The sequence below is a fragment of the Phalangium opilio genome, unplaced genomic scaffold (assembly GCF_054372755.1).
Source record: "Phalangium opilio isolate 3A_F unplaced genomic scaffold, DU_Popi_V2 ptg000040l_1, whole genome shotgun sequence".
NCBI lineage: Eukaryota > Metazoa > Arthropoda > Arachnida > Opiliones > Phalangiidae > Phalangium > Phalangium opilio.
In genome coordinates, this window is record NW_028324164.1 from 1,830,504 (window position 1) to 1,841,306 (window position 10,803).

The following is a 10,803-nucleotide window of genomic DNA, read 5'->3' on the forward strand; positions in this document are numbered from 1 at the left end:
CTCCGAGTCAAGAGGTCTACTACTACAAATTTATTTACCTACACATAAAATTATTTCTCTATTTGAAGTTAAAATTTATGAATTATTGAAGCTGTATTCCAAGCAATGCGAATATACAGTAAAGCAGACGACATTTTACATCCAACAAATATAAATCTTGGACACTCGAAATCAGTCAATGGGGAAAAGAACAGGAAATGAAGTATATAATTTTTCGAGAGATATAACCTTTATGTGTTTGTAAAGGCGGAATTGTCTACGCTTTAGCAGTTTACCCTATATTCTCATAGCTACATTCACAACTGGTTTGCAGTATAAATACTTCTGTCTCGTTTCACCTCAACGATATTCTTAGTTTGCCAACATGAGTGTTAACGTTAAAAATCACCAATACTTACTTGTGGTAAGACGCATTGAAAGTCAATGCTCACCATCACAACAATGAAAACTTCGAAGCTATATCCCGATAACGATTAGACGTTTTACTGACCTAATTGCAACCATGATGCTTTCTTCTATTATAAAATCTAAACCTGATTATTTAAGCGTGAATTTAACTTTCGGCTCACTCTGAACCGTTAATGTCCCTTCATTTCAGACACGAAAATCAAAACCCAATGTTTACTTCACCTCTGGTCTCAATTATTTACTCTATCGATCACTAAGCCTATTGCGGATACTACTTGATTTACCCGACACAGTGCAGGCCTTAGCTTTCTTTAAGAAATCACTAAACCAAGGATTATTCTATATACAGATATAGTATAGCTTAAGTAATATATAAACAGCCATTTCAAGTAATAATATTAAAAAATGACCTTGGAATATCAAAATGAAACAGAGCTTTAAAGCTACAAAAGTACTAAATGCATCGTAATTACGAAAAAGATTTCCACATATTCACTTTATATAATGGAAAAAGTGAATATTAAGGTTCTGTAGGATTTCTTTACACATCAAAACGAAAATAACTGCTAACGCAGCGCACTAGTGTAACATCGGACGGACGGACACACAGACAAAAACATAAGACTGCTTTTGAACTCTTTCCGTATTAATTTTGATTTGAGAAACAAGATTATCTTAAATAATAAAATAAATATAATTCATATAAAATATTTTCTTCGTTAGTTATTCGCCGTATTGAACGTTACATCGTTTTAAAAAAAACAATTAAACATTCTTGAGAGACTTTACTAATATTGACGTTTGAATTGAAGGATACGACTGTTTTTTCGCCTTACTCAAATAGGTAGTATATAAGGGTTTCGAATCGCAGCTTTGGATCTAACTAATTATTATGTCCAATCAAGATGGTTAAAACATGTATCTACCTGGGCTCGAACCTGGGACTTTCCGCGTGTGAAACGGACGTGATAACCACTACACCATAGATACGTGGTAATACTGAGATTTCCAAGAGATCTAGCTAATTCTTTTGCCCAATCACGATGGTCAAAACATGTATCTACCAGGGCTTGAACCTGGGACCTTCCGCGCGTGAAGCGGACGTGATAACCACTGGACCATAGATCCGTGGTAGCGCTGAGTTTTCCAAGGGATCTAGCTAATTCCTATGTCCAATCACGATGGTCAATACATATATCTACCAGGGTTCGAACCTGGGACCTTCCGCGTGTGAAGCGGACGTGATACCCAACACACTACAAATACGTAGCGACACTGACTTTTCCAAGAGATCTAGCTAATTATTATGTCCAATCACGATGGTCAAAGCCGTACTTCTGTAATTAAGTAAAATTAACATACTTAGACTTAATTGTTTTGATCAAGCTGGCCGATAGCGCACCCTGAATACTTAATTGTTAATTTAAGATAATTCCGATAAGTATCTTCGCTGTAGTTTTTAAGTTATCGGTGGGGAAAAATCACGAAAAACCCATGTTAATCTCCATAGGAAATTAGCAAAAGTGGGTGAATATTAATTTAACGTTACAAAACGGTATCAAGTCATATCTACAAGGGCCTACCGGCCCTGTAGAATAAATTTATGGTCTTATGGGGAAAATTTACACCCATTTAAATAAATAGTTTCCCCATTATAAATAATTACACAAAATAAATAGTCTCCCCATTTAACATACAAAATTTACGTTTCAAATACGTCCCTTTCGTCGTCTTCGCAGTCTTGGCTTTTTGAAGCACTTTCGATTCCATCCTCATTTTTATGATCTTCGTTGATTGCTTTCTTGCCCATGTTCTGTTTATTATTGGAGAAATCTGGAATCGTAGTAACCGTCAAAAGGGGCAAACTTTCACCAGTCGATGCTGTCGCGTTGGATGCCACATTTTCCTGCTAAATGGTAAATAAATTTAAATTTTTGACCAATTATTTCTTCCCTTCCATGTATGGCCTTAATGTACGCAAAAAATACCTGTTTTTATAGTTCCTTTGAGTGACGTTGTTCAATGTCCTGTAAAACTTGTTCGTCTACATTCATAGCTGTATCTTCATCACTGAATGGAATGTTGTTCTGGTTGTAGTACAAGGAGCTTAATTGACTTCGAGGTACACCGCCTATACTCATTTGACTATCGGGAACGTTTCTTTGACTGAGGGAGTCACTTTTTTGACTTTCGCGACCGCTTTTTCGACTGAGGGGGTCACTTTTTCGACCGAGGGGATCACTTTTTCGACAGAGTGGGTCACTTTTTCGACTGAGGGAGTCATTCTTTTGACTTTCGCGACCGCTCTTCTGACTTTCGGGAACGCTCCTTTGACTGAGAGAGTCACTTTTTTGACTTTCGCGACCGCTTTTTCGACTGAGAGAGACACTTTTTTGACAAAGGTAGTCACTTTTTCGACCGAGGGAGTCACTTTTTTGACTGAGTAAGTCACTTTTTTGACTTTCCCGACCGCTTTTTCGACTGAGGGAGTCACTTCTTGGACCGAGGGAGTCACTTTTTGGACCGAGGGAGTCACTTTTTGGACCGAGGGAGTCACTTTTTGGACCGAGGGAGTCACTTTTTGGACCGAGGGAGTCACTTTTTGGACCGAGGGAGTCACTTTTTGGACCGAGGGAGTCACGAAGGGGCAAACTTTCACCAGTCGATGCTGTCGCGTTGGATGCCACATTTTCCTGCTAAATGATAAATAAATTTAAATTTTTGACCAATTATTTCTTCCCTTCCATGTATGGCCTTAATGTACACAAATAAAATACCTCTTTTTATAGTTCCTTTGAGTGACGTTGTTCAATGTCCTGTAAAACTTGTTCGTCTACATTCATAGCTGTATCTTCATCACTGAATGGAATGTTGTTCTGGTTGTAGTACAAGGAGCTTAATTGACTTCGAGGTACACCGCCTATACTCATTTGACTATCGGGAACGTTTCTTTGACTGAGGGAGTCACTTTTTTGACTTTCGCGACCGCTTTTTAGACTGAGGGGGTCACTTTTTCGACCGAGGGGATCACTTTTTCGACAGAGTGGGTCACTTTTTCGACTGAGGGAGTCATTTTTTTGACTTTCGCGACCGCTCTTCTGACTTTCGGGAACGCTCCTTTGACTGAGTAAGTCACTTTTTTGACTTTCGCGACCGCTTTTTCGACTGAGGGAGTCACTTCTTGGACCGAAGGAGTCACTTTTTGGACCGAGGGAGTCACGAAGGGGCCAACTTTCACCAGTCGATGCTGTCGCGTTGGATGCCACATTTTCCTGCTAAATGATAAATAAATTTAAATTTTTGACCAATTATTTCTTCCCTTCCATGTCCCCTGTAGCACTAAAACGTCGGCCCTACGTCGACGGCGTTGAGTTGGGCCGGCGTCGACGAAAAAAGGTCACTTAAACGACCGATTGACCGTCGAAATGTCCTACCCATAAAGAAGTCGGCCGACCAACTTTTGGCAGACTGTCCACAGACTCATATAAGTATTATTAGCCGATTATAATAAAACTCTATAGAGCGTTCGTGATTTTGTATCCCCATCCCTGAAACGGGCATCTGTCCAACCTTAAAACGCGTACAGTTCCGACTTTGGTCGCAGCGTAAAACCGACATTTAACCGACTAGAAAAGACCTATTTTCCCGACTTTTGAAGAGAAATTGTTCCGACTTTAAACTCAGTGCTTACCCGATTTGAAATATGTTACTTCCCCTACTGTGAAGATGTTATTGTACCGACCTGGAACGAACTGTTTTACCGACTATATACACATTATTTTTCCAGCCTTTATACCAATGATTTTCCGACTATAAAAACATTACTTTCTCAGCCTTTATACTGCTGTTTTCCCGACTTATTCTCGCTACTAAAATTGTATAATTATCCGTCAAATAATCCCATATTTCGCGAACCCGATAATATACTCCAAAAACCTTGACTTCCTATGTATAAATTAACCTATTTTTTATTGATGGCTTTAATGAGTTCGAGTTACTAAGAACTGCATATATACTCTTAAAACTTTAAAGGTTCCACGCTAAATTTCAAGTTAATTATCAATTTACTAAAACCCCAAGATTTGTTCTTGTTTTTGAAGTTGTCATTTTATAAGCATTGTAATTGACACGTTTTAGGCTGACATTTTAAAGAGCCCGCTGTTTTTTTTTATTTTGAACCAGTTAAGCAAAGTTTACAACCCAAAATTATAAGGGAAAATTGTTATTAAAATTTATTTTTCATCATTATTGTAAAATAATGTGAACTGAAACTTAGAAAAAAGTAATAATAGGTATGTTTCTACCCAATATATACTACTACTATATATAATAAACACATTCTTAGTGAAGATAGCCGTTAGAGTATCTTAGAAAACAAATCTTTAATAAAACTTACACAATCGTAATGACATAATATTTTTCGAAGTTTTAAAATACTTCAATTTTTTACTATCAAGGCGTATACCTCTTTGAACAAAACAGGTAATAATACTGTACTTAACTTGAAACAGTTATCATAAATGGATCAAAAAATATAGGTAAATTATCATAAATCGATCAAAAAGGTAAGAAAATTATCATAAATCGATCAAAAAGGTAAGAAAATTATCATAAATCGATCAAAAAATATAAGAGAATTATCATAAATCGATCAAAAAATATAAGAGAATTACCATAAATCGATCAAAGAATATTGGAAAATTATCATAAACTGATCAAATAATATAGGAAAATTATCATAAATTGAAATAATATAGGAAAACTATCATAAATTGAGCAAATAATATAGGAAAATTATCATTAATCGATCAAAATATATAGGAAAATTATCATTAATCGATCAAAAAATATAGGAAAATTATCATAAATTGAGCAAATAATATAGGAAAATTATCATTAATCAATCAAAAAATATAGGAAAATTATCATTAATCGATCAAAAAATATAGAAAAATTATCGTTAATCGATCAAAATATATAGGAAAATTATCATTAATCGATCAAAAAATATAGAAAAATTATCGTTAATCGATCAAAATATATAGGAAAATTATCATTAATCGATCAAAAAATAAAGGAAAATTATCATAAATTGAGCAAATAATATAGGAAAATTATCATAAATTGAGCAAATAATATAGGAAAATTATCGTTAATCGATCAAAATATATAGGAAAATTATCATTAATCGATCAAAAAATATAGAAAAATTATCATTAATCGATCAAAAAATATAGGAAAATTATCATAAATTGAGCAAATAATATAGGAAAATTATCATTAATCAATCAAAAAATATAGGAAAATTATCATTAATCGATCAAAAAATATAGGAAAATTATCATAAATTGAGCAAATAATATAGGAAAATTATCATTAATCGATCAATATAGGAAAATTAATTTTGAAACTTTCGAAGGAAATGAAATTTAAGGTCTGAAGTCCATAATGTGTAATTTCATACAGTTAATATATATGCACTTAAGCACTGTCTTCATCTTGAGTGCCCTCTCTGTCCACGTCATTTACATTCACTTCTCTTAATTCCAAAGCTTTTTTCCTGCGAACATCTCTTCCACCATCCCTGTCATTTTTGTGCTTCAGCCAGTTTTTAATCACACGTTCTATTTCAAATTCTTGGGTGTTTCTTAGTTTTGGAGTTTGACGAACAGCTTCTATAGATTTTTTTAAATTATTTTGTAAAACATTTAGTATTACTTCTATTTAACTTGTAAAGTTTAACCTTACCAATGACCATGAGCTTCATGTGTAAACTAGAAAAACCAATTTGGCCATTGCACCCTTTCCAGTTCATTTTCAGAACAAGTTTGTGGGCAAATGCGTTTCTCAGAATTCTTCGTGTGCAATCCGTTACAGTTTTTCCTCCCCAAGATCCCAGTACTGATATCTATGAATTGGAAGAGATTACACTTGACGCAATTCAGTTATGAAAGCTTTATTATACAGACTATTTTCCCTTTTTCAACTGAGCTTTTGGCGAGAGATTCAAACTCAAGGAGTTTCTCCTTGGACGTTATTGGTAATTGAGGAATACCGCCAACATCAATAATGGATGTTGGATTGTTGCGTGTAATAGCATTGAAAATGAGATCTAGTTTTTTGTCAACATCAGAAAACATGACATATACCGCCTGACGGAATTCCTCATCGGACACTATAAATATTAAATAAATTTGGCTGGTAAATACCATGGTTTTGCCTAATTCCCCTCGAGAAACATGTTTCAAAAGTAACTTTGAGCTAAACCATGGTTTTCATAGGCTAGAAATGATGTTGTGCTTATTACCAGTTGATCTCTGGTATAGTCTTCTGGTGTTTGATGTTGATGAACTAGGCGCATGTCTAGTAGATGGATCATTTTGGCCCAGTCTATCAGGTGAAGAATTTGGTCCACGTGTAGTGGGTGAAAAATTTACTCTTCGCCTAGTTGGCGTTGTTGATGTCGAGGCTGTTCCACGTCTTGTGGGAGTCGAGTTTGGTCCGCGTCTTTGTTTTGATGGCGTCGAGTTTGAATTTCGTTTTGTGGGCGTCGAGTTTGGTTTTCGTTTGTTTGGGGTCCAGTTTTGCCTTTGTTTGGTTGGCGTCCAGTTTTCTCCTCGTTTGGTTGGCGTCCAGTTTTGTCCTCGTTTGGTTGGCGTCCGGTTTTGTCCTCGTTTGGTTGTTGCCAAGTTTTGTACTCTTTTGGTTGGTGTCAAGTTTTGTACTCGTTTGGTTGGGGTGTAGCTTAATGTAGCGCTGGAACGAGCTCGGCTGTATTCAACATTAGATCCAAGAAATGGGGATGCACAATTTGTTCTGTATCTTGTGACTGAAGAAATTGTTCTGTTACAAGTAGAATTTTGTGAATTGTCCTTTTGTCTTGTATTGGATTCTTCCATAGTAATTGAATTATATCGTCCCCGTTTCGAGGGTGAAATTGTTTCAGACGGAGTTCGTGCATTATTTCGATCAGTACATAAGGAGAGGGGGTTACTTCTTTCAAATGATTTCGCGGTATTATCTTGAACACTTTTATTCGGTTTAGAATTCGGTTGTGGTACGGACATTTCCGGTAAAGGCGACCCTCCAAAGACGGGTTCCTCATTATTTGATTCTAAAGCAACAATAATGAACGTATATAATTCAACCTAACATAAATAACTAAAAGATATTTTGAAACATACCAAGTGTTATATTTTCTTCAGCTAAATTGGGTTCTTCATTAATTTGGCCGGTTTCATGGTTGTAGTTTTCGTCTATCTCTATAATACATTGGTTAACTGAGCGCACTATCTCACCTGAAAAGAGTTCTCTGAAATTCTTATGCCTATCCACTAAATCTCCACGGTCATAAATTAATATTGCCTACGTCATCAGTAAATGGGAATTTAAATAAGCTGAGGGGGGTGATAAATTTTGGTCACGAGCGACAACTTCAATGAAAATCGAAAACCCTTAAGGAGTTCAATTATAAACACCTTAAAGAGCGGCTGCTGACTGACGGCCGCAATTTAACTTTATCCAGATCCGCTCTAAAGGGCACCACTCCAAATGGGTTCTCGTCATTTCAGGAGTAGAAATAAGCCATAAAATCAAAACTACTGATGTAAACCTTCTTCAATATATGGCCAGCAGAGAATATACATTGTTACATAGAAAATGTAAATAAATGAAATAAATTTTCTTTACCTGTAGGATTATTTTCACTTGAATTTATAATTTCAATGTTTGGTTCAGTTTGTTTACTCTTTGAAAAAGCTTGTTCTGGTATAAGGAATTCTTTTTGGATAGGCATAGGTTTTGTTGATTTGAAAAGCGAAGGGCTTGGTAAATCAATAAGTGGCTTCTTTTTAGGTTTTCCTAACTTGCTTTCTTGTTGTCTTTTATCTTTAATTGAAATATATGGCTTTAAATTCTGACCGAAACTATATAATATTATGGGAATACCTTTAGTGCTAGCTTTCTTCGGACGATCTTGCTGATTCTCTGCAGATTATATTTGGAAGTTTGAAAAAAAATCACTAACACCATAAACTAGTGTATACACTGCCGCGTGAATATAGATAGACCCGCTACAGTAGTATTGAGGTCAGTGTCAAAAGAGATTGGTCTTCCATTCACTTTCCTTAACTCTAGAGCGCCTTTGCCATATCTCCTTCAACCGCTCTTTCATCAACACGTCTTTTACCCATCGTATGACGGCCAATCTTTTTTGATAGTAAGTTTACAAAGGGTATAGCATGCGAATCCTATTTTCGTGTAAATGCATGCTACCACTTAATAAATACCATTATCAAAATCTGATCCATTATCATCGCTTTCGTCGGTACTGTAACGTTTCGCTTTTTGAGACGATCTGTTCCGTTTCCCCTTGCCGCAATCAGATTCAGACGCTATATCTGAAGTAACTTCCGCTCTAATACTGAGTGTTCTAGCTTTCGAATAAGTTGCTAAAACAAGCATGTTATTTTTTCGTGAAAACCTTGGCATACGTCTAGAAATTTTCGCTTATACCTGCTTTGGCCAAAAGTTTAACTTGAAAAATGTTCCAAGAGAGCTCAGCGTCTTCACAATTCTGAACAAGTTTCGAAATATCGCGCGATTTTGTGCCTTCAGGAGGCCAATAACTCGCAGAATCATTTTTTATGAGCCAAGATATCGGCACTATGTCAACTGTATCTTCCTTTATAAAATGAACTATGGCATACATCTACATTTACCGTGTTGAAAACATTCAGATTTAAAAACTAGTGGTTAAAATCGATAGAACGGGTTAGGAATATCAAGGGTGACCTCAAATCAGCCGCCAAATTTTGGCCTCTAATAATCTTTCTTTTCCCCCATTAACTAATGAGTTCCAAGTTCGTATCTGCAGTTTTATACCTTTAATAGTTTAATATATGCATTAAAAATCTAATTGCTACAAGACTCCTAAAAGACTGATTTGACCAATATCTTTCCAATTCAAGACAGTTCAAGGTATCTCAAGACAGTTTAAGCATTATGCAGTAAAGGGATCACTGTGACCAAAGGTGATTTTTTTTAGGAATTAGTAGGCATTTTTGCTTAAGAAGAGAATAAGAATATATTTTCGTTCGACTTGACAGTTTTGCGATGAATATTCCCAACTCAGAGGATTTAAATGGGTAATCGAAATGATCTTTAAAGAATTTGCATATTCTAGCACAAACAAAAAATTTTTGCTCCGAATCTTGGAAAATACCTTTAACTACCACAACCTCCCCGGTTTCAAGTAAAAAACAGTTGTCTCCAGGAAAAACTGAAATAATAAACTTAGGAGTCTCCATTTTCTTGAAAGACTGGCTATCTGGGGGTACATACTCGCAATTTCCATAGCATGGTCTTTTTAATTTGACAGGATTTTCACTTCGTGAGACTGCATATAATTTTGACTCCCCCATCCGTTTCATTAACTGTTGCAATGGTTTGTTGGGTGTTCTCAGACGTTTCTTTATAAAATGTAAATGGTTCTCAAAAGGGAAAGCGCTATAATTGTCAAGGGGTCCAAAGATATCAACGTCCTTTGCAACATGAGTTAAGGCATGGACATTCATGACTTGAAATTCATTGCCGTAAAATGAGCTCGAGGTATTAACAAATATATTTAAAATCTCATTTGCGTAATCTGAATGTGACTTATGTAGTAAAGGATGTGCTAAAATATACACAGAACATTGCAAAAGCCTGAAGTGTTGTAGAACATCTGGCCTTATTATGTCATTCAGTACTATGGGACCAGTATACAAGAGAAACTGTCTTAACTCGGTGGCTTTCCATTGATTTACATGTTTCAAGGCGCGGGGCTTCCGGGCGAACTCAGAGGGTATATATGGGCGACAAAAATTAAGTTTACTAGATAATGATTCAACCTGAAGTTTACTGAGTCTCACTGTCAAGTTTCCACTCAAAAATGCAATGAGAATTCGTCTTGTAACTCCAAGACAAATTAAATGCATATAGTTTAAAGGGAATTGCTTAACCATGTCAATATTTAACTGGGCTAGAGGTGACAAATCTCCAGCTAAATGATGATGCTCATTGTCCATATTTCTAAAAGACTCGTCGGTCCTTTCTCTGGCATTTCTTTCATAGCGAAATAATGTAGTGTGTGCCGGTCTTGTTCCCCTTATTGTGCATTTGTCACAAGAATTATAACCTGTAGGTCCTTTTGTTTTTTTAACAAAAGCCCTCGCAGGAGTATCTAGTATAAACGGCCCCTTTAGGTTGAACGTGAATTTTTTACTTTGATAAGAAAATCCATTTGCTTCTAATTGTTTTAAATCTTCAATAAGAGGATTTAGATATTCCTCGAGCCTTCCTGGTTTCACATCGCCACAAAAAACTCCAACTACGAAAGGCGTGCCAATCATAACT

General features: G+C 35.9%; 2 long non-coding RNA genes and 1 other non-coding gene across 3 annotated transcripts; all 3 read right to left on the reverse strand.

The window, feature by feature from the left end:
• Positions 1-1,325: 1,325 nt before the first annotated feature.
• Positions 1,326-1,398, reverse strand: TRNAV-CAC (transfer RNA valine (anticodon CAC)). Its single transcript has one exon. It is a non-coding gene; the product is annotated as a tRNA-Val (tRNA).
• Positions 1,399-8,161: 6,763 nt separating this feature from the next.
• LOC149680059 (uncharacterized) lies at positions 8,162-9,086 on the reverse strand. Its single transcript, XR_016365635.1, has 4 exons — positions 8,923-9,086; positions 8,697-8,858; positions 8,356-8,615; positions 8,162-8,295 (listed from the first exon to the last, which is right to left on the reverse strand). It is a non-coding gene; the product is annotated as an uncharacterized LOC149680059 (long non-coding RNA).
• A 363-nt stretch (positions 9,087-9,449) lies between these two features.
• On the reverse strand, positions 9,450-10,317 carry LOC149680060 (uncharacterized). Its single transcript, XR_016365636.1, has 3 exons — positions 9,751-10,317; positions 9,632-9,688; positions 9,450-9,568 (listed from the first exon to the last, which is right to left on the reverse strand). It is a non-coding gene; the product is annotated as an uncharacterized LOC149680060 (long non-coding RNA).
• Positions 10,318-10,803: the final 486 nt, after the last annotated feature.